Source organism: Tursiops truncatus, chromosome 6 (genome assembly GCF_011762595.2).
Source record: "Tursiops truncatus isolate mTurTru1 chromosome 6, mTurTru1.mat.Y, whole genome shotgun sequence".
In the NCBI taxonomy this organism is placed as follows: domain Eukaryota; kingdom Metazoa; phylum Chordata; class Mammalia; order Artiodactyla; family Delphinidae; genus Tursiops; species Tursiops truncatus.
The window spans coordinates 108,932,877-108,953,224 of NC_047039.1; the positions used below are offsets into that span (position 1 = coordinate 108,932,877).

Sequence of the window (20,348 nt, forward strand, 5' to 3'; positions counted from 1 at the left end):
GCATGTGTGCACACGTGCACGTGTGTGTGTGTGTGCTCGCGTGTGTGCCTGTGTGAGCGGCGTGAGGCCTCGAGGAGGGGCCCGCCGGGCTCGGGAGGGGATTTAAAGCTGCTTCCGCGGCTGCCGGCGTGAGCGCTCCTGATAAACACCCCGGAGCCGAAGCGCTGCCGGCGGCGGGAGGCTGCGTATCAGAGCTCCTGGCAGGCTCGCAAAAAGCTGTCCTCGGCCCCGCGAGCCGCTCTATCAGCCCACGGAGGGAGGGCGGGGGAGGCAGGAGGGAGGAAGGGAAGAAGTATTTGCTTCAGCCCTTAATCACGGAATTTGAAATCCCAGCAAGTCGGTGCCGTTTATTTTCAGAGGCTGTCGAGGCGGGTTTCAGCGTTTAAAAGAAAAGGAGGATAAAAAACATTTGCATTTCCCTCCCTCTCTGCTCTCTCCTCTCTCCCCCTCACTCTCTGCTCACCTCGCTGCCAGTTGGGGCTGTGTGTTGGGGAAGGGATGCCAGAGAGAGATTTTTCAAGGCGCTTCGGGCACCGGCCAGTGTGGGGGGCAGCCCCGGTCAGAGGCAAGGGTGTCGGTGTGATGGGTGGGGGGGAGGACCAAGCCTGGTGGAAGGGGACAAGGGGTGGAGGTGGGGAGCCAGGCTTGGCCGGGGCTGCTGTTTTGGGGGGTGCTGGGGGCTGTCGGCGGGGCTCTCCTGGGTCCCTTCAGAAAGGAGCCCTGGCCCCCAAATTTGCCCCAGCCCCGGCGGACCCCACCGACTCTTCCTGGCTTCTGCAGTGGAAGTGTAGGATGTTGAGGCTGCCAGGGGAGCTAGGACACCCCCCGGGGCAACACGCTCCCTGCACAGATAGGGAACTGAGGCCTGGAAGCGGAGAATGACACGGGCAAGGTCACACCCTGGCAGGACCAGGGCAAGGAGGGAGGCTAACTGGGTGTTAAGCATATGCTGGATGCCAAGCGCTATGCAGCACCAAGTACGGGGCTCTGATCGGCGCTGGACGCGGAGCTGGGGTCTGGGCAAGGAGGTCTTTGCCATCAGATGGACCAACCAGGGCTCCAAAGCCAGCCGTGATGCTTTCCAGCACAGTGACCTTGGCCATGGCCTTCTCTCTGACCTTCAGCCGGAGCCCATGGTACCTCCCATGAGGACCATGTCAATGTGTGCACTGCATTGCGGAGGTGGCTCTGTCACCAGCATCCTTCCCGTGTCCACCGCACTCACTGTTCTTGCCTGGTGTCTCTTGGGGAATGACTTGGTGGTTGGATGATTCTGTCCTTGAAGAGGCTGGGGCACAGAACCCCCCTGGGTCTGCTCCCCAGGGCTCCCTTCTGAGACTCAGTTTCCTCACTGGTGAAATGAGAAAACGCACAGAATTACGGTCGTATTTCGATGAGTTAATGCATGTGAAGCCCTGGGCAGACCACAGAGCACTGGGAGGTGCCCTCCCACCGCCATGGTGATGATGACTTTTAGCTTTATGAGCATGTGCCCACCTGTCTCACTCTGAAGATTCCAGACGTCTCTAGGCCAAGACCCTGCGGTTCGTCTCAGAATGCCTCTTGGTCCCAACTTAAGGGAGTGATGCTGAAAGGTGCCCAGTAGTCCCCCTGCTGAGGCAGATGGAGAGAAAGCCATCTGGAGGGGAGAAAAGAACCCCGGCCCTGTGGATGGACCCCCCACTTTGCCTGAACTGAGGCTGGGAAGTAAGTTCTGGTATCTTTTGCAGACACCCAGGATGCCCCACTCCCCGCCCCCCCCCACCATTTGCTGATTTTTTTAATTAGCAAAATGAGCCATCTTCATTGTTACACCACAGAAGGTATAAAGAAAATAGTAAAATCGTCTCCCTCCCAACACCTCCCAATTCAACTCCCTAGATAACCAGCGTCCAGAGATTAAGACTTCTGTCTTAAGTTTCTTCTGTCAATAGAAGCCCATCTAAATACTTCTTTTGATAAAAGTCGGGCAGTGCTCTACATCCTGTTTGGCAATTTATTTTCCTTTACACATTACAGTCTCCTTTCCAGGTCTATACGTGTGGCGACCTCGCTCTTCCTCGTGACTGAATAGTGTTCCCTTGTGCGCATGCCCCTGCGCGCGGTGATCCAGTCCCCGGTGGATGGGCACAGAGGTTGTGTCCACTCTTGCCCTCTCAGGGCTGCAGAGAACGGGCTGGCCTTCCACAGCAGGCAGCGTTGTTGGCATCGGAGGGGCCGCTGTACTGAGGGTGCACGGGGAGGACAAGGGCGTCTGGGGGAGCCCCCCACCCTTCCCCAGGGACAGGCTGGTTGGTGCCCTGCTAGGACCAGGGCTGGGTGGGGAAGATAGCCTCAGGGAAAGCAGGGTCCTGGGGTCCCAGCCCTCAACCCTGCAGGGGAAGGAAACCCCTCACCCGGCCACCTGGGGGCCCCGGGGTGTGGAAGCCGTGCGGAGAGGACCCAGTCTGGGCTGTTCCGGCCGAGCCCCTCCCCACCTCCCTGCCCTGAGGAGGTGGAGCCGTCTGTGTCCCTCGGGGCGGGGGGGGGGGGCAGTAGCCATCTCCCTCTCCTCCGCCTTTAGCACCTTCTGTGGCCCCCCGTCCCTGCCTCCCTCTCCCCTCCAAACTGCCCCCGCCCACCAGAGGGGGACCCCAAACCTTGCATCCACGGAGAGAGCCTAAGTCAGCCAGGAGCGGCTCTGTGTGCAGCGAGGTGGGCCTTTGTTCATGATTTTGTTGTTTGTGCATCGAAGGGAACATTCAGTGTGGCTTCTGGAGACGGGCTGACCCGTGTTCAGTGACAGCTCCATCCATCCCAAGCTCCAAATCCTCGAGCCTCAGTTTCCCAGTCGTGGTACCCAACTTCCCCACGGGGGCACCGACAGCACCTGCTTCACAGGGGTGGTGGGAACTCCGTGAAGGGGTCCATGCGAAGCCTTCACGAGTCTCCTGACCCGCAACAAGTTCTCAATGAACGCCCGCTATTGTCATTACTATTTTTGTTATTATTCCTAATCGTGACGTTTTCAAAAATCTGCAGTACAAAAAGACCGCCTCTGAGTTGGGTGTCAAAACCAAGAAAAAGTCTGCCGTGGTGTGTGTGCTGTGGGTGGTGTGTGGTATGTGATGTACGGTGTGCGTGTGAGGGTGTTATGTTTGATGTGTGTGTGGTATGTGTGTTAAGTATGGAGTGTGTGGGGTGTGTTACATATGGTATGTGTGTGAAGAGGTGTGAATGCAGTATGTGTGGTGTGTGCAGCATATGTGAATGCGGTGTGCGGTATGCATGTGTGCATGTGTGTCCTATGTATGTCAGGGTGTCCTCACACCATCTTTTGTGCCCTCTGCCCCCTGCCAGGCACTCTCTCCATTATCTCGGGCCCCTGGACTCTGTCCCTCTCCCCGGGAATCACTGTCACACCTACATCTTCCTTGTTACTGAAGGACAAGCCTGTTGACCTGGTGGCCTGGGAAGACCCGAGGACAACCCTGGGAAGCCTAAGAGGCCCCCCCTTCCCTAACTACTTCCCCATCTGGCCCCACGTGGACCTCATGTTCGGTGGGGTTTAGGTCAGCATCACCACTGGCTATGGGAAGTTGCTTCTACCTCTCGGGTCTCAGTTTCCCCATCTGGAAAACAAGGATAAGAACAATAAGGTCCTAAGATTGTTTAAGCTCCTCATTTGCTCCCAACAGACAAACAAACAAGCGAACAAACAAAACAAATGAACCAGAAAATGCTCAACGTTCCCAGAGACACTGAGAGCAGGAAGAGGTGTGTCCAAGCAGGCGATCCGCACAGACTCACATAGTACACAGGCTCCTGGGATGGAGCGAGACTCTTCCTCTCCCTTTCCCCCAAGAGTTGTGTTATTGTAAGCCCCCTGCCCTCCTCAGTGGCTCTGGCAGTATTTCTAGATTTGCTGGGCAGGGTGAGCCAGGTGGAGCTGAGCTAAAAGGTGGGGTGTGAGCTCCCCAAGGAATGGGCTCTTCTGACACCCTGAGAACGTTGCCACGGCCAACATTCCTGAGCATGCCCCATGGGCCATATCTTGAGCCAGCCCCTCCTCACCAAGTGTTTTCTCACCCCGGATGCCGAGAAGAGAAGTGACAGGAGTAAGACCCCATGTGCGTGTAGACCCTTAGGGCTTTTTCAAGGCATGTTCGTAGATCTTGTTTATCATACTAGACAGTGAACAAGTCTCTTCCTCTCTCAAGGCCTCAGTTTTCTTATCTGTAAAATGGGGCTATGACGATGAGTCAATGAGCTGAGGATGTGAGGCTGCCGGCCCAAAGCCCCACATCTGGTAAATGTGAACCAGTGTTAACTCTTGTGGTGGATGGGGCCATTGTGCCCAGTGATTCTGGACCCTAAGGAGGTGACATCTCCCTGCCCCGTGGTCAGCGACTCACCGTGCCTCCCTATGGGCAGAACATACTTCCACACCCACTGGCAGCAGGCTTGGCCACGTGAATTGCTCTGACCAATGAACTGTGAGAAGTGACCACATGCCAGTGCCTGGCAGAAGCCTGAAAATCTATCCTGTGGTTATGCCAGCTCTCTGGCTCTTTTCTCTCAGGTTTACACGTCCTAGATAGGGGCTGCATCTTCAGCCTGGACCCCAAAATAAAGATAGCATGTGAAGCAGAGTGGTGCAGTGGAGGGGCAAGCAAACTGTGGGCAGCATTAAACCTGAAGGAAGATAAACCTTGGCTATGGTAATGTACTTATATTTAGGGAATGCTTGTTATGTAGCATAACCTAGCAAAATCTGACCAATACAGAAATTGGCAGCATCAAAAATTTGTAGCACTGGCTCTAAGAGTAGGTAACAGATGACAGGTGACAAGGAATCAGTTATTGGGGGTAGGAGAGATGGTGACCCATGTTATACAGTGGGAAACATTTGGGAAGATTCTTGTCCACAGTAACTTGCAAAGCTGATACTATACTGCACTTGTGGCTTTAGCTGAAGAGCTTGGGAAACAGAAATGTCTAGAATGTCTTTTCGCTACATGTCATGGGCTGAATCAAGTCCCTGCAATTCATATGTTGAAGCCCTAACCCCCAGTACCTCAGAATGTGACTGTATTTGGAGACAGGGTCCTTAAAGAGGTGATTAAGATAAAATGAAGTCTTCAGGGTGGGCCCTAATCCAACATGACTGGTGTCCTTCTAAGAAGAGGAAATTTACATACAAATGTGTACAGAGGAAAGGCGTTGCAAAGACAGGGAGAATGTGGCCCTCTACACACCAAGGAGAGAGGCCTGGAACAGACCCTTCCTTCTGGGTCTTCAGAAGGAACGAGCCCACTGACACCTTGATTGTGAGAACCAGCCTCCAGAATTGTGAGAAAATAAAGTTCTGTTGTACTTTGTTACAGCAGCCCTAGAAACTCATATACTGCCTTTCACAAGCACATCAGAGATGCCCTCTGAAAGGAATTAGCCTGCTTACAAGCAGGAAAGACAGGGAAAGGGAAAATTCAGAAATTGTGGGTTTGCAGGGTTGAAAAATGCAACGATTTCTCATCTCTAGCCAGTGAAAGGGAAAGGAAGCAGGAGCTCCACGGGCCCGGTGCCCAGAGGCCTGGAGCCCACGGGAGGATGCAGAGATGGCATTAGGGGAAGGGGTCCCCTGTAGGGTGCTGAACTTGGGTGTAAACACCTCATCCCCAGTGGAAAAAGGTGGCATTCCCCACCCCCACCCTAGCAGTTTGTCTTCCAGAAAACCTAGAGAGAAAACCCAGTCCCATTGTGGGAAAAGCCTGCTCTTTGCCTGACAAGTGGGCGCAACAGACCCAGGTCCTGCCCCTCCGGCAGTTAGCAGATTCCGCAAATTCGGAAATGACATTTTAGTAAAAGTTCTAATACGTGGGTGTTTGGAATACATGATGTGACTTTGGAGCAGATAATGAGTTTAAATTTTAACTGTCTGTGTCCCCAGAAATGTATCGTTTGAGAAGTCTAATTGTAAATTTGAATCTTTACGTAGAGGCCTGCAAAATGGGTAATCCACAAATAATCAATAAAGAATATTCTAGACTTATGAAGAAATAATAAAACTAAGAAATGCCGGGGCTTCCCCGGTGGCGCAGCGGTTAAGAAGCTGCCTGCTGGACTTCCCTCGTGGTGCAGTGGTTAAGAATCCGCCTGCTAACGCAGGGGACACAGGTTGGAACCCTGGTCTGGGATGATCCCACATGCCGCGGAGCAACTAAGCCCGTGCGCCACAACTACTGAGCCTGCGCTCTAGAGCCCACGTGCCACAGCTATTGCAGTCCGCGTGCCTAGAGCCCGTGCTCCGCAACAAGAGAAGCCACCGCAATGAGAAGCCCGCACACCGCAAGGAAGAGTAGCCCTCACTCACCGCAAATAGAGAGAGCCCGTGCGCAGCAACGAAGACCCAATGCAGCCAAAAATAAATAAATAAATATAAATAAATTTATTTTTTTAAAAAAAGAAATGTCTCGGGTGATAGAGTCTAGTTAAGACCCAGTGTCAGGGTAAAGATTGCATAGGCATATGACCAGCACTCCCTTGGTTAAAACCTCTGGTGAGGGGCTTCCCTGGTGGCGCAGTGGTTGAGAGTCCGCCTGCCAATGCAGGGGACATGGGTTCGTGCCCCGGTCCGGGAAGATCCCACATGCTACGGAGCAGCTGGGCCTGTGAGCCATGGCCGCTGAGTCTGCGCGTCCGGAGCCTGTGCTCCGCAATGGGAGAGGCCGCAACAGTGAGAGGCCCACGTACCGCAAAAAAAAACAAAACAAAAAACCCTCTGGTGAGCTCAGGATACCTGTGATAAAGTCTAGAGAGGCAAATCTAGAAAAAGTGGATGCATCTTCAGCATAAGAAGCTGAATGGCAACAAATAGAGAAAGGGTAACTAAGTTCTGAAGATGGTCACACTGTCAAAAGAGCTGCCAGTCTGGACTAAAAGAGGCTGTGACCGTTCACGACTTCAAACAGCATCTGGACCCCAAAGGGAGGAAAGCTGATGAGCCCCATCGATGTGGCCAAAGAGGTGATGGGAAAGGAAGTCCTCCCAGAGGGTGACCCAGGGGCCACAGGGAACAGGGGGCTGGGGGCAGTTCTGAGGGAGCACAGATTGAAGAGTGTTTTCTTCACCTGGGGGAGGTGACCCCCACAGTGTCCACCCAGCGGGGCTCAGGATCGCCACGCACAGTGCCTGCGGCTTCCCTCCCAGCCCTCCTCCTTCTAAAGGAGCATGTCTGCAGGTTACCCTGTCCCTCTTCCACCCCTGAGTATCAGGCGTGTGGATGAATTGCTAGGGCCGCCATAACAAATTCCAGACTAGGAGGCTTAAACAGCAGAGGTTTACTTTCTCCCAGTTCTGGAGGCTGGAAGTCCAAGAGTAAGGTGTCAGCAGGGTTGGTTTCTTCTGAGGCCTCTCTCCTGGGCTTGTAGACGGCCTTCCTCTCATTGTGTCCTCGCACGGTCTTTTCTCTGTGTGCACACACACGTGTCTGGTGTCTTTCTGTGTGTCCCTCTTCTTACAAGGACACTGGTGGGTTAGGGCCCACCGTAAAGGCCTCATTTTAACTTAATTACCTCTTGGGAATTCCCTGGATGCCCAGTGGTTAGGACTCGGCACTTTCACTGCCGGGGCCCAGGTTCAATCCTTGGTCAGGGAGCTAAGCTCCTGAAAGCCGTGTGGCACGGCCAAAAAACAAACAAACAAAACCCCAAAAGTAATTACCTCTTATAAGATACATCCAAACATGGTTACATTCTGAGATACTGATGGCTGGGACTTCAACATGCAAATTTTGGGGAGACACAATTCAGTCTATAACTGTGTGTGAGACCAGAAAACGTTACCCCATATACAGAGCTCCGCATCAAGAGAAGCATGGGGCGTGGGGTGGCATTGACGCAGTTGCATTTAGCCGGCAGCTGGGCTGGAAGGTCCAAGAAGTCTTACTTTGTAGGTTCGGAACCTCAGTGCTCCCCCACTGGCCCCTCTCTTTTCTCTCCCTCCCTCCCTCCCTCCCTTTCTCTCTCTCTCTCTCTCTCTCTCTCTCTCTCTCTCCCCCTCCCTCTCCAGGGCTTCCTCACAGCATGGTGGATTTTTGCATGGCTTCCAAGAAGGAGCATTCCAGAAAGGGTGAATGCAGAGGCTTCAAAGCCAATCCTGGGGCCAGCCCGGATTCAAGGGAGAGGGAAGAAAACACCAGCTAGGTCTTGATGGGAGGATGACAGAGAGCCTGCAGCCATCTTTAATCTCCCACATGCTCTAGAAAGGGCCGTTACACAAGCTCCACGTTCCATACGATACAAGTCCAATTGGTGAGGCGTCTACTCACCTTGGGCCCTTTATATTTCTACATCCCTCCATTCTCAGATATTCAAAGTCCTTAAATGCATCCATTTTTCTAGAAGTAACACCTGGTGAGTCTGGCACCTCAAAACACCACCTATTCTTCCTCATCTGCGGAACTCTCTGAGGGCGGCAACCCAACCTAGGAAATCACCCTAGTCTTCACAGTTGGGCTCAGATGCAGTGAACCCCTGAGTCATGCGCTCCACAAGTGTGGGGGCATTGCCTGTCGGGGCTGAGTCCTGACCTTGGACCCGTCTGGACCCTCACATGGGAACCCTGTGGCTCAGAGAGGTTATGTGACTTGCCCAAGGTCACTCAGCTAGGAAGTAGTAGCAGAGTCAGGATTTGAACCCATGGCTCTTTTGCTCCCGAGTTCTTAGCCACTGGGGTCTCCTGCGTCACAGTCTGTAAGTGGTCTACAGATATTTAGGATATTTAGTAAGTGGATAAATAAACTACTTGGTGTTTCCTTTGGCAACCTGGGAGGTTCTGGACGCAGTCACAGGGGTGTTTCAATCTCAAGAGTTGACTAGAAGTCTAGAAACTAGAGTTAAGGTAGGATGCATTAACCGGAATCCACTTTCCTCCCCTGCCCTCAGGGGAAAAGTGGGTGCTTTTAATGCAGAATATGGAAAATGCGCAAAAATAATAGCGACTTTGACATCCAATGAGAGCTCGCAGTGCCCAGCCACGGTCCTGAGAACCTTCCATAGATTAACTTCATTTACTTTTCCCAGGGACCTGATGAGCTTAGGGGACATCATTATTCCCATTTTACTTATGAGGAAACTGAGGCACAGAGTAGGTTAAGTCTGCGCTTCTCAAACGATCTGTGGTGAAGGAACTTTCAGAAAAAAAAATTCCAATCTGTGGGAAGTGACGCTTTTGTAATCTAGACAGTCGCAATTGGATGTAGGCAGTGCCAAACTGCTGTGGATGTTTCTAAATGATCGGTTTCTATGCTTCTCTTATCATGTCAACAAACAGTGTGTGGGCCAGCACCAGCTTGTGGACCCCACTTTGGGCTGCACAGCATCGAGTGGCTTGCCAATGGTTATCCAGCTGGTCAGCGATGGGGCCAGGATCTGGATCTGAATCCGAGCTCTTGACCACTCACTCTGTCAGCAGGAGGGATGGAGAAGGGTTTGGCCATTGAGTATAGATCGTAATAAGTATCTGAGAAAGTAGAGAAAGAACACGGAGTGACTGAAAACCTATAGGTTGGTATCAGAAGTGTTAAGGAGTTTGTGCAAAATTCCAGCGCTACTATCGAGAGAACTGGGGCGAGAATAAAAGGGCTGCTGAGAGCTATTGCCGTGGGTTGTGAATTAGACCTCTTTGATGTTCTTTGGGGAACAAGTGAGTTCAGAAAACTCATTTAAATTACTTTCGACGGCTGGACTATTAAGTCAGTCAGCGCTGAGACTGAGCTATGTGGAACCTCGGCTTTTATTTGGGTTACACCGACATGAGCTTAGGTCTCTGCACATCTCTCTCCACCCCCAAAGAATTTAAACCACCACCAAGTTGTGACCTACTGAGGGTTCAATGAGCACTTTGGGAATGAATGAGTAATGAACAAACAGGTAAATGGTCAGACATAAAGTCCTTCTTACAAGTCCATTGGGTGCAAGACTCCAAGAGAAAATGCTGGATATGGAGGACCAGGAGGGGAAGCAAGCCCTCCACATGTCAAAAGTGACCATCATTAAATTATAGGATTAAAAGTGGTCTTATTGTCTGTATTGAGCTTATCTGTATTTTCTACAATATCTATAACAAGTATGTCTTACTTTTGTAGTAAACATGAAGTTATTTGGGAGGAAATAAACAGTCCCTACTTTAAGTGTGCCCCCAGTTCAATTGGAGAAAAGATGGTCAGATCACGGAGAGTAAGGATCTAGGCAAACGGGAGGTGCTCAATGCGTTTGGCTTAAATTTCAGTCATGCACCGGAAGGAAGGAGACCTTTCTGAGAAGGGCACTTTTCTTTATTTCTTTATCTCTTGCGCCCGTAGGTACCACTGTCCTTAGTCTGTAGGCTCACCGTGGGCAAGGCCAGGTTGCCTGGACTGATGCCCCCCACCTAGTGCTGGGTCCGTAACAGCCACCGTTGGCCCCCCATGGGGATGGCAAAGTCTATCTATCTGCGTGGTTTACTTCTCCTTCCGGTTCTCTGGTCTGTTCAGTTTCCAAGGGGACGAGGGATGGGGACAGCCTGGGGACCTCAGAAGACCAGGCAGAAGAGGCCGCCTGCTTCCCCTCCCTCTTGGCCTCTGTGGCTGGCTGTGCCTGCGGCATGGCCTGTCTCCTTCCTTTCTTCTAATTTCCCATCACCTGGCTGGGCCCCTGGGGCAGAGTGCAGGCTCCTGGGGCCACAGTCCCAGCTTCTCTCCCCCTTCCCCTCCCAGCTCCTGTCTCTCCCCTTTCTGGCTGCCTCAGCTCCTGCTCAAGGTCAAGGAACGAACAGACCTTTCCCTGGAGCCAGCCACGGAGAGGACGCCTCCAGCTAGAATCCAATTCTGAGTCAGGGCCAGGGCTTTCTCTTTCCTGTGAATGTGAAGACAGGAAGGAAATTTTCTGTAGCCATAAAATCAGTGAAAAAAAAAAAAGTTTTGTAGGCAGAGAAGAAGCCAAGGCACAAATAACACATGGAAATGGTCAGACCTGGAGAGGGAGGGTCTGGGGGTAAACTCGAATATCCTTGTAGCTTTTAGCAATATCTTCTTTCACCTGAGGGCCAACCAGGTGTTGGTCGTGGGATTGAGAACATGGGATGGCTCCCTGGCTTTGGGGGACAGAATGGGGGGGGGTTGTCTAAGTGGAGTCAAGTGTGGGGATGAGCAGGGAGGTGAAGACTCAGGATGTTTCTAGGCTTTGGGTCAAGACAGTCCAGTGGCTGGAGCCAGGACCATGGCTTTGGAGACCCAATATGACTAGCAATGAACTTGATGGATTTCTAATCTTAGAGGGATGAACCTGGAACCCAGAGAAGGCAGCGCTGGCCAACTTGGGAAGGGTCTTATAGGCAATGAGAGCGATTTAGGACTTTACCCAGAGGACAGATAGAAGCCATGAAAGGTTTAAGTGGGAGAATCGAATGGTCAAGTGTCTAATGTGGAAAGATCTCTCTCATTGCACCGTGCACGTGGCCTCATGGAGAGCAAGCCTGGAGGAAGGGAGAGCAGCAAGGAGGCTGCCACTCTGATCCAGGTTGGTGGCTGAGCAGGTGGAGAGAAGATTCAGGGTATGTCAGAGGAGGGAGGTATGACAGGTCTGGGTGACTGACTCACACGGCGGTGGCACTGGGGAGAGAGGAACGGGAAGAGGATGGCGCCCAGGCTTTTGGGCAGAGTGACTGGGTGTATGGAAGGGGTTCCGCAGAGGAAGAAGGGGAGGATTTGGGAGCAGGATACATATTTTTATTTCTTGAATATTTTTTTGAGTTTTGACCAAGTACCACGGGACAGGACACCAAGAAGGATAAGGCATAGCTCTGACCCAGAGAAGCCAGAATTCACACATATCAAGAAAAAGCCTGGGCTTCCCTGGTGGTGCAGTGGTTGGGGGTCCGCCTGCCGGTGCGGGGGACACGGGTTCGGTCCCTGGTCCAGGAGGATCCCACATGCTGCGGAGAGGCTGGGCCCGTGAGCCACAATTACTGAGCCTGTGCTCTGGAGCCAGCGGGCCACAGCTACTGAGTCAGCGAGCCACAACTACTGAGCCCACATGACACAGCTGCTGAGGCCCGCATGCCTAGGGCCCGTGCTCTGCAGCAAGAGAAGCCACAACAATGAGAAGCCCACCCACCGCAACGAAGACCCAACGCAGCCAAAAATAAATAAAATGAAAGAAAGAAAGAAAGAAAGAAAGAAAGAGCAAGCCTGTAAGGGTGGGGCTGTAGGGATCTAACCCTGAGACATTGGGACTTCGGGCGATGGAGAGGTGGGGGAGGGCTGCAGGAACTGGACGGGCCTATTTGGAGGGGTCAGTGATGAGCAGCTGCAGGACCGCGACTTGGCCTTCCACATCCTTCACACCCCTTCCCACGAGCCCGTGTGCCTGGCTCTATGCCAGGCAAGGTGTCCCCGCTTGATGCCCTCCCCCTGCTGCCCACTCCAGCCTCAGAGCTGGCCTCTCCCTGGCTCTCTGGTAAACTACTCTCTCTTAAGCTAAAACCAAAACGCGACCCGGTGTTTCCCTAAGGGGCCTTTGTCTCTCGTCTCCCATCTGGCTGGGAAACACTCTCCGTTCCACATTTTACCTGGATTGCTTCTACCCATTCTTTATGTCTCAGCTTAGAGGGTCTTTGTCCTGGAAGCCTTTCCTGTCGCCTAAATCTGGGCTGATTGTGCCTCTCCTGTGCTGAAGAAACATTCTTTGGGTGGATGCATGGGGAATGAATGGACATTTGGATGAGTGGATGAATGAATGAAGGAATGAATGGGGGAGATGAATGAATGGAGATGGGTGAATGGATGGGGGATGGATGGCTGCATAGATGAACTAATGGATAGATGGGTGAAGGGGACGATTGGTGAACTAGATAGATGGATGGCTGGGTAGATGAAGAGCAGAGGGTGAACTGGTTAGGTGGGAGGTAGGGTAGGTGGGACAGGTGAATAGGTAGGTGGGTTAGCGGATGGAGGTGGATGGAGAGTGGCGGGCACGTGGAAAGGAGACTGGATGTAAAGGAAGGGAAAGGAGACGAGGCTGGCTCAGGCATGCGGAAATTTGTGGAAGGCCCAGCGTGTCCAAGGCAGCAGTGGAGTCGGAATCTTGTTCTCCTTACTCCTTCCTCTGACCCCTCGGCTTCCTCAGACCATTCTGCTCCCACATTGGAGGGACCCAGCTCTGGGCACTGCAGTCAGAGATGTAACTGGCACCAGGAACCTTCTTCCATTTTCCCTTTTTTTTTTTTTTTTTTTTTGCGGTACGTGAGCCTCTCACTGTTGCGGCCTCTCCCGTTGCGGAGCACAGGCTCCGCGCGCGCAGGCTCAGCGGCCATGGCTCACGGGCCCAGCCGCTCCGCGGCATGTGGGATCTTCCCGGACCGGGGCACGAACCCGCGTCCCCTGCATCGGCAGGCGGACTCTCAACCACTGCGCCACCAGGGCAGCCCTTCCCTCTTTTGTATAACTCTTCATCTTGTGGATTTTTTCCCAGCTGGTCTGATTACTGACAATGCCCTGCGTCTGGGGATGAACTAAGAGATTTCCGTCTCTCCGTAGCCATTTTCCTCCCGCTTCCTTCCTCGCCTTCTCCACCCTCCTCCTCCTCTGCTGGGGCCTTGCAGCACAGAGCCGAATACCCACCTGTGCTGGGCCGGTCTGCAAGCACAGCCTTAGCCAGCAGCGGCTGCCTGAGCCCCGTTGCCCTCGGCCCCAACCAGCCCCGGTCCCTGCTGCCTGGTGCCCGCCCCCGCCCGGCAGCTCCGATTTTCAGCTCGGGTTTGATCGCCTGCCAGGATCTTCCAAATGTCAGCTGCAACGTTAGCATCTTTAAGAGAGCGCCCGAGGCGATCTTTAAGCAGGGAGGCTGGGGCCCCATGCTGATGAGAGGAGCGGGCTCCGGGCTGACAGCTCTGCCTGCTGCCTCCCAGCCGCAGTTCTGGGAGCCTGTGGCCCCCCAGTCTTTGGACCTGGACAGTACTTGGGTTTATTTTTAAGTCTGGATGAAGCAGGGCTTTGCCAGGAGTTGAGCTCGATCCCCATCGCCTCCCCCTACCAGGGAGCCCCAGGAGGGAGAGGGGGCCGGTGTTGTCACTGCTCTACCCCCAAGGCCAGCGTGAGGACTGACCCTGAGGGGGAGGGGATAAATATTTGTTAATCAAATGACCGCATGAGCATCCTAAGCTGCCCCAAAGAGCGAATGCTGAATAGGGTGCTTTCTCCCTCACCTTCGCCTTGAGGGTGAGATGCTCAGGGTGAGGGGAGATGAGCAAAGGCTCCAGCCTTTGGAGTCAGACCGACAGATCCAGCATGTGGGAGCTGTGTGGCTTTGGGAAAGTTGCTGGCCCTCTCTGAGCCTTGGCTTTTCTTTTTAATAAATTTATTTACTTATTTATTTATGGCTGCGTTGGGTCTTCTCGTTGCTGCGCACCGGCTTTCTCTAGTTGCGGCGAGCGGGGGCTACTCTTCCTTCTGGTGCGGGGCTTTCTCATTGCAATGGCTTCTCTTGTTGTAGAGCACGGGCTCTAGGTGCGCGGGCTTCAGTAGTTGTGGCTCGCGGGCTCTAGAGCTCAGGCTCAGGAGTTGTGGCTCACGGGCTCTACAGTGCAGGCTCAGTAGTTGTGGCACACAGGCTTAGTTGCTCCGCGGCACGTGGGATCTTCCCGGACCAGGGCTCGAACCTGTGTCCCCTGCATTGGCAGGCAGATTCTTAACCACTGCGCCACCAGGGAGGTCCCTCAGAGCCTCGGCTTTATCATCAATGAAATGTGCAAGAGGATAGAATGCCAGCCACGTAGCTGTTGGGAGGATCCACGAGCTAATGATATGGGGACACTGGGTACAGTGCCAGCACATAGTAGGGACTCAAGGGAGTCGGTCCCCTTCCTCTCTTTCCCCTTTCTGCCCCTCGCTGCCCCTATGGCTTTGCAGGTGCTATTCCTTCTGCCACGAAGGCCCTTCTCCAATCACCCTTGTCCTTCCAGATCCTGAGCACGCCCCTGCTCTGGGACCCCTCCTCACCCGCCCAGTCCAGGCACAGTTGACACTCCTCCTCAGGTCTCCCAGGACAGAGTTCGCGCCTGACACCCACGCAGTGTGACTGTGGTTTCTGTTCCAAGCCAAGGGTCGGCACGTTTCTTGGGGGCAGAAAATATTTGTATTGATTCTAGAGTCTTAAACAGGTCCTAGTACACAGCCGATGCAGAATGAATGAATGAATGAGTGAATGAATGCCTAGTTAGTTGGTGTGGGCAGAATCAAGGAACGTTTCTGGAAGGTTTTAGTAATAAGAGAATGTACACCTCAAAGGCTGAGCCCTGCTAACACCTTCAAAAAACTCCCCATGGTGTTGGTGAAAGGCTGTTGCCTTTTCCCAAAATGCCACGTTTCTCTCGGATCCTCGGAACAAGGATGATTATTCTCAGTTTTCAGTTGCCGTTTGTCACACAGCGGGTTGGAGGAAGGTGCCTGGTCCAGACCATTCTTCTGATCCTTGGTCCCTGGACTGGTGGGTCACGGCCCATCCCATGGCCGCCACTGGTGCCCATGGCATACTCCCCAGTGCCCTGATGATCAATGCCCTTTGCAGAGTGGTAAGGCTATGGAAGTGGCCTCCATATTGGTGACTTGGTCTATTTCCACATTTTTGAGGCCTTTCACTTGAGGCTGAAATGCCCAGATGGGGAGGTGAAGCGACTCAGAAAAGGATAAGAAGCGCCTAGAGGCCAGATCCCACCCAAGGGGAGGCAAGCAGGGGAGAGCAGCCTGAACCTCTTACACTGGAGTTGTGGTCTTGATGGGGACCAGTTGGAACTGGTGTGCTGAACTGGGGGATGGGGAATTGGTACACTTCCACAGAGAGGGCAGGATCCGCACCCAGCTCACATAAGCATATGTTTAAAAACTAAAAGGTGAAGAAACCGGACTCAGAATGGTTATAGAATAAATACAGAATGAATAGACGAATGAATGGTGGGTGAGTGGTAGGTGGATGGATGGATACATGGGTGGGTGGTGGTTGGCTGGGTGATGGCTAGATGACTGGATGAGTTGATGGATGAATAGATGGGTAGATAAATGGATGGATGGATGGTGGATAGATGAGTGGGTGGGTGGATGGGTGAAGAGGGGAAGATGGATGCGTAAATGGGTTTACGCAGGGGTGGGTAGGTGAGTGGATCGGCGGATGGATGGATAGATGGGAGATGGGTGGATGGATGAGTAGATGGATGAGTGGACGGATGGATGGTGGATGGCGATGTAGATGGGAAGATGGACAAGTGAATGGGTTCATGGATGGGTGGGTGGGTAAGCATGTAAGTACATGGATAGACGGGTGGATAGATGGGAAGATGGATGAATGAGTGGGTAGGTGGGTGAGTGGATGGATGGGCAGATGGTGGCTGGGTGGAGGGATCTGCAGATGATAGGACAGGAAGCATAGGATGGACAGGAAGATGGATGGGGAGCGGGATAGGTGGATGGGTGAGTGGGTGGATAGAGGTAGCGTTGGTGTAGAGTGAAGAGCAAACTGGTTGAGGGTTAGGGAATCTTGCCACTGCCCCGATTCTCACCCTTATGCCCTACGGGCCTTGTGCTGGTCATCTGACCTTCTTGGACGTCAGCTTCCTTACCTGCCTAAAAGGGCAATAGTCCCCGCCCCCACCCACTACCCAGGGATCAGAAAAGACCCCTGGCTGTGAGTACTCCCTGGCACCATGACCTCTCCAGCCCTCCTGACCAATGTCACCCTGCCCATGTGCCCATCCTGTGCTGAGCTTCCTCTTTCCCGTGCCCAGGGCACTTCTGTGCAGTTTCCATCAACGCTTTTTAATAGAGGTCAAGGGAATTCTGTTCACAGCCCAGTCCAGCAGGGCAACACCCACAGTCCAGCATGGGCAACACCCACAGCCCTGAGTCTGGTCGAGCTTGGCTGTTATGTGCTGGGGTTAAGAGGCCATCTCTGAGATCAGGAAGCGGCAGCTCTGGCACTCAGTGCGGTGGGACCTGAGGCAGGTCAACACCCCTCTCTGAGCCTCACTTTCCCCACCTGAAAACAGGGCTAGCAGCAGCCACCCAAGGAGGGTGCCTAAGAGGCCCCACGACGCAACACACGTGGGTGTTCAGCCCAGCATGGGGCCCAGGGCTGGGCTCGGAGAGGCAGAGCTGCCCTTGCTACTATCTTCACCAGAACCGAATGCTGGCCCGAAGGGCTTGCTGTAGAATGAGCCTCCCGGGGGCGAAGGTCTGGCTGCACGCGGGCTTGTGGAACGGGGAAGTTCCCGGGAGTCAAGTACCCCCTGGTACAGGCAGGCTCACAGCCACAGTAGCCAGCTCGGAGGACAACTGTGTGGCGGCTTTGTGGCCTCACATGTACCTCGTTCTCGACAGCCCACAGCCTGGCACTTCCCCTTGCCAGCTGGGTGACCCTGGGCAAGTGACCTCCCCTCTCTGAGTCTTGTTTTCCTCACCTGTAAAAGGGGGGTTTCGGAGTTACCGCTGTGCTTTCTCATTTGCCTCCCAGCAAGGGGGTGGGACCAGCACCCTTCACTGCTGGAGAGGCAAATGCTGGGGTCCAGAGAGGTTCTAGATCGACTTAAGTGCGGAGCTAGGATAGGAATGCAGCCCCCTCCCGAGCACCCAACCTGCCCTAAGTATTCTAGCTGAAGCCTTGGGCTGAACTTTGGGCTCTGGGGCCCCCATCCCGCCTGCTACTGCTACTCCCGGCCAATGCCTGACACTTCCTGGCCAGGGTGGAGTCCTTGCTGTGAGCGGGCGGGGGCGCGGGGGGTGTCACGGGGCTCTCCTTGACATGGAGCCTTGAGAGACTGCCCCCCAGGGGACCCTCCCCCAACACCCGCAGACCCAAGGGGCACCCACAGAGTCCACGGGAGTTTGGGCAGCCCAAGTGACCTGGTTGTTGGGTCAGTGCCCCCTCAGACCTGGTGCCAGGGGACAGGAATGGGGACCCAGGGCCCCTGGGGGTGGCAGCAGTGCAAGATCCCAGCCCCCACCAGCCCTAGGGTCCCCTCTCCCCTTCCCCAACTGCTGCAGACTCTGGTTAAAATGGCATGCCACCATCTGTCATCCTTCCCCCACTCCATGGGCTGGCTGTGACTCTGACTCGGGGACTTCCTTGCCTGTAAACAGGAGGCAGGCAGGTCCCCAGGGCCGGGGGGTGATGGGCCTGATGCTGGCCCAGGGCTGCTGAGCTGGGGAGGAACCCGTGGGTGGGCGGGCAGGATACCAGGTACCAGGGGGTCTCCAAGCCCTCCCGCAGCGGTGCTCCTACCCCCCAGGGGTCCCTCAGTGACCCTGGCCCCCATCTGCACCCACCCCCTTCCCTGAGCTCCTCCAGCTGCCTGGATCGCTCACATCCGCCCCCGCCTTGCTTCTGCTGTGTTTAGAGAATTTCAAATCAATACCTGGGTCTGAGAGCGTTGATGGACCCTCCGTAACGAGGGTTGCCTCCCTGGGCAGCCTGCATCCCGCCCCAGGCATCTTTGCTTTACAACCGGGAAAACCCAGACCAGAAAGCAGGGCAGTGGGAGAGCTGGGGGTAGACCAGAACTCACCCCGGACCTGGCCCTGGCTTCAGCTTTGCCTCGCAGTCGGAAGCAGCAAGGGGGAGGGAGGGAGGAGTGACACAGAGGTGAAAGGCTCTGAAACTGTAAACAAGCCTCCTGGCCTCACTTTTCCCATCTGGGGAATGGGGGAGTCAAGGCTGCTCGGAAAGAGTATCTTTTGAGCCAGAGAGCACACGGGGACTTGTTCTTGTCTCCTAAAGCCCGGCAACTTGGGAGGGGCAGCAGTGCGGCTGGGGGCGGTGAAGGGGATTCCTTCTGGGAAAGAATCAGTTCGGGTCAGCCCCCTCCACGGTCCTCCCCCGCCCCAGTTCTGCAGCTTCTCCCTCCCCCCACCACAGGGCTGCCAGCTGCCCCCTCCCCTCCCCGCCTTCTGACTGCCAGCTCCTCCCCGCAAAGCCCCCAGACCCCAGCTGCAGTGTTCTTACAGCTTTGACCAGCCGCTCAGTCCCTCCTCTCCCTCCCCTCCGCCTCCATCTCTCCCCCGCTCTCATCCATCCTCTGCCCCTCCTCCTCTTCATCTTTCTCCCTCTGTTCTCCCCTCTCCATCCTCTCCCCCTCCTCCCCTCCGCCTCCCCCTTCCTCCCTCCCCCTTCCTCCCTCCCTCTATCCTCTCTCCTCCTCCCCCCCCCTTCCTCCCTCCCAAGCTCTCCCTCCCTCCCTCTCTCCGGGGGAAGAAAGGTCACCGTGCAGCTGATTACTCAGAGCTCAGTTGCTGTAGCAACCGGCGGGGGAAGTGGGACAGGCTGGCTTTGAGGACGCGTGAGGTCGGCCGCGGGCGGCTGGAGCCGGCGCGGGTCTCTGTGCTCCTGCGAGCGGGAAGCTGCCGGCAGCCCGGCTTCTCGGCCGCCGCGGGCCCGGCTCCGGGGTTTTTTAATGAAGAATTCCTGCTCCCCTCTCGCACCCCTCCCCGCCTCCTTCCCACCTCCCTGGGGTCTGGAAGGAGAGGTTCGCCCCCTCCTCGGTTTGGCTGCTTCTCTCTGGTCGTCTGGTCTCTGTCTCTCCCCCTCTGCTAGGTTCTGATGGCTTCTTTCCTTCTCGTTCTGTCCCAGAGCTCAAAGGCACAAGCCCCTTCCCCACACACGCGCGCGCATAGACGCGAGAGCGCGCGCACACACACGAACACACTCATCTCTCACCGGCTTGGTAAGAAGACCAGTGAAACCCTCAGCATCTCCATCCCCAGCCTGTGCCATGGGCCTGGGAGGCTCCAGGCTTTCTCAGCACAGCCAGAGACAAGAACCCACAGAGGGTCTGGCCCGCTGCTCCCTGAGCACAGCGGCATCCGCCTGGCACCCACTGTGTGCCCAGCTCTGCCCTCCAGGAGCTGGGGCGCGGGCTGGGGAAGGCAGCACTCTGCTCAGAAAGGAAGCCAGACCCGTGAGGGGGAGGGGGGATTGCGTCCCAAGCCCTGCTGTGGCTTGGTCCTTCTCCTGCAGCTCAGAAGCCCAGGGCGCAAGACCTGGGACAGAGGGTCCTGGACGTGTCGGATGCAGGCTCTGTAGTGGGCTGGGCCTGGGTGCCGGTCCCCACCCTCCTCTGGGACCCTCCTCCACTGTTAGTGGGAATGTAAAGTGGTTCAACCACTTTGGAAAACATCAGGCAGCTTTTTCAAAAGTGAAGCATACACCTTCCATATGGTCAGGCCATTGCCCTCCTAGGCATTTATCCCAGAGAAATGCAAACTTAGGTCCACGCAGACTTGGACACGAATGTTCATAGCAGCTGCATTTGTAACAGGCAAAACTGGAACCAACCCAAATGTCCGT

General features: G+C 54.7%; 1 long non-coding RNA gene across 11 annotated transcripts; it reads right to left on the bottom strand.

The window, feature by feature from the left end:
- Positions 1-265: 265 nt before the first annotated feature.
- LOC109552444 (uncharacterized) lies at positions 266-18,632 on the bottom strand. 11 transcript variants are annotated; one of them, XR_004527142.2, is made up of 6 exons: positions 18,421-18,560; positions 10,797-10,874; positions 3,531-3,611; positions 2,640-2,869; positions 1,498-2,225; positions 271-1,351 (listed from the first exon to the last, which is right to left on the bottom strand). It is a non-coding gene; the product is annotated as an uncharacterized lncRNA (long non-coding RNA). The 11 variants fall into 11 exon arrangements; XR_012332730.1 differs by having other exon boundaries at positions 272-1,351; positions 1,498-1,614; positions 2,011-2,869; XR_012332724.1 differs by having other exon boundaries at positions 267-1,351; positions 1,498-2,872.
- Between the last annotated feature and the right edge of the window lie 1,716 nt (positions 18,633-20,348).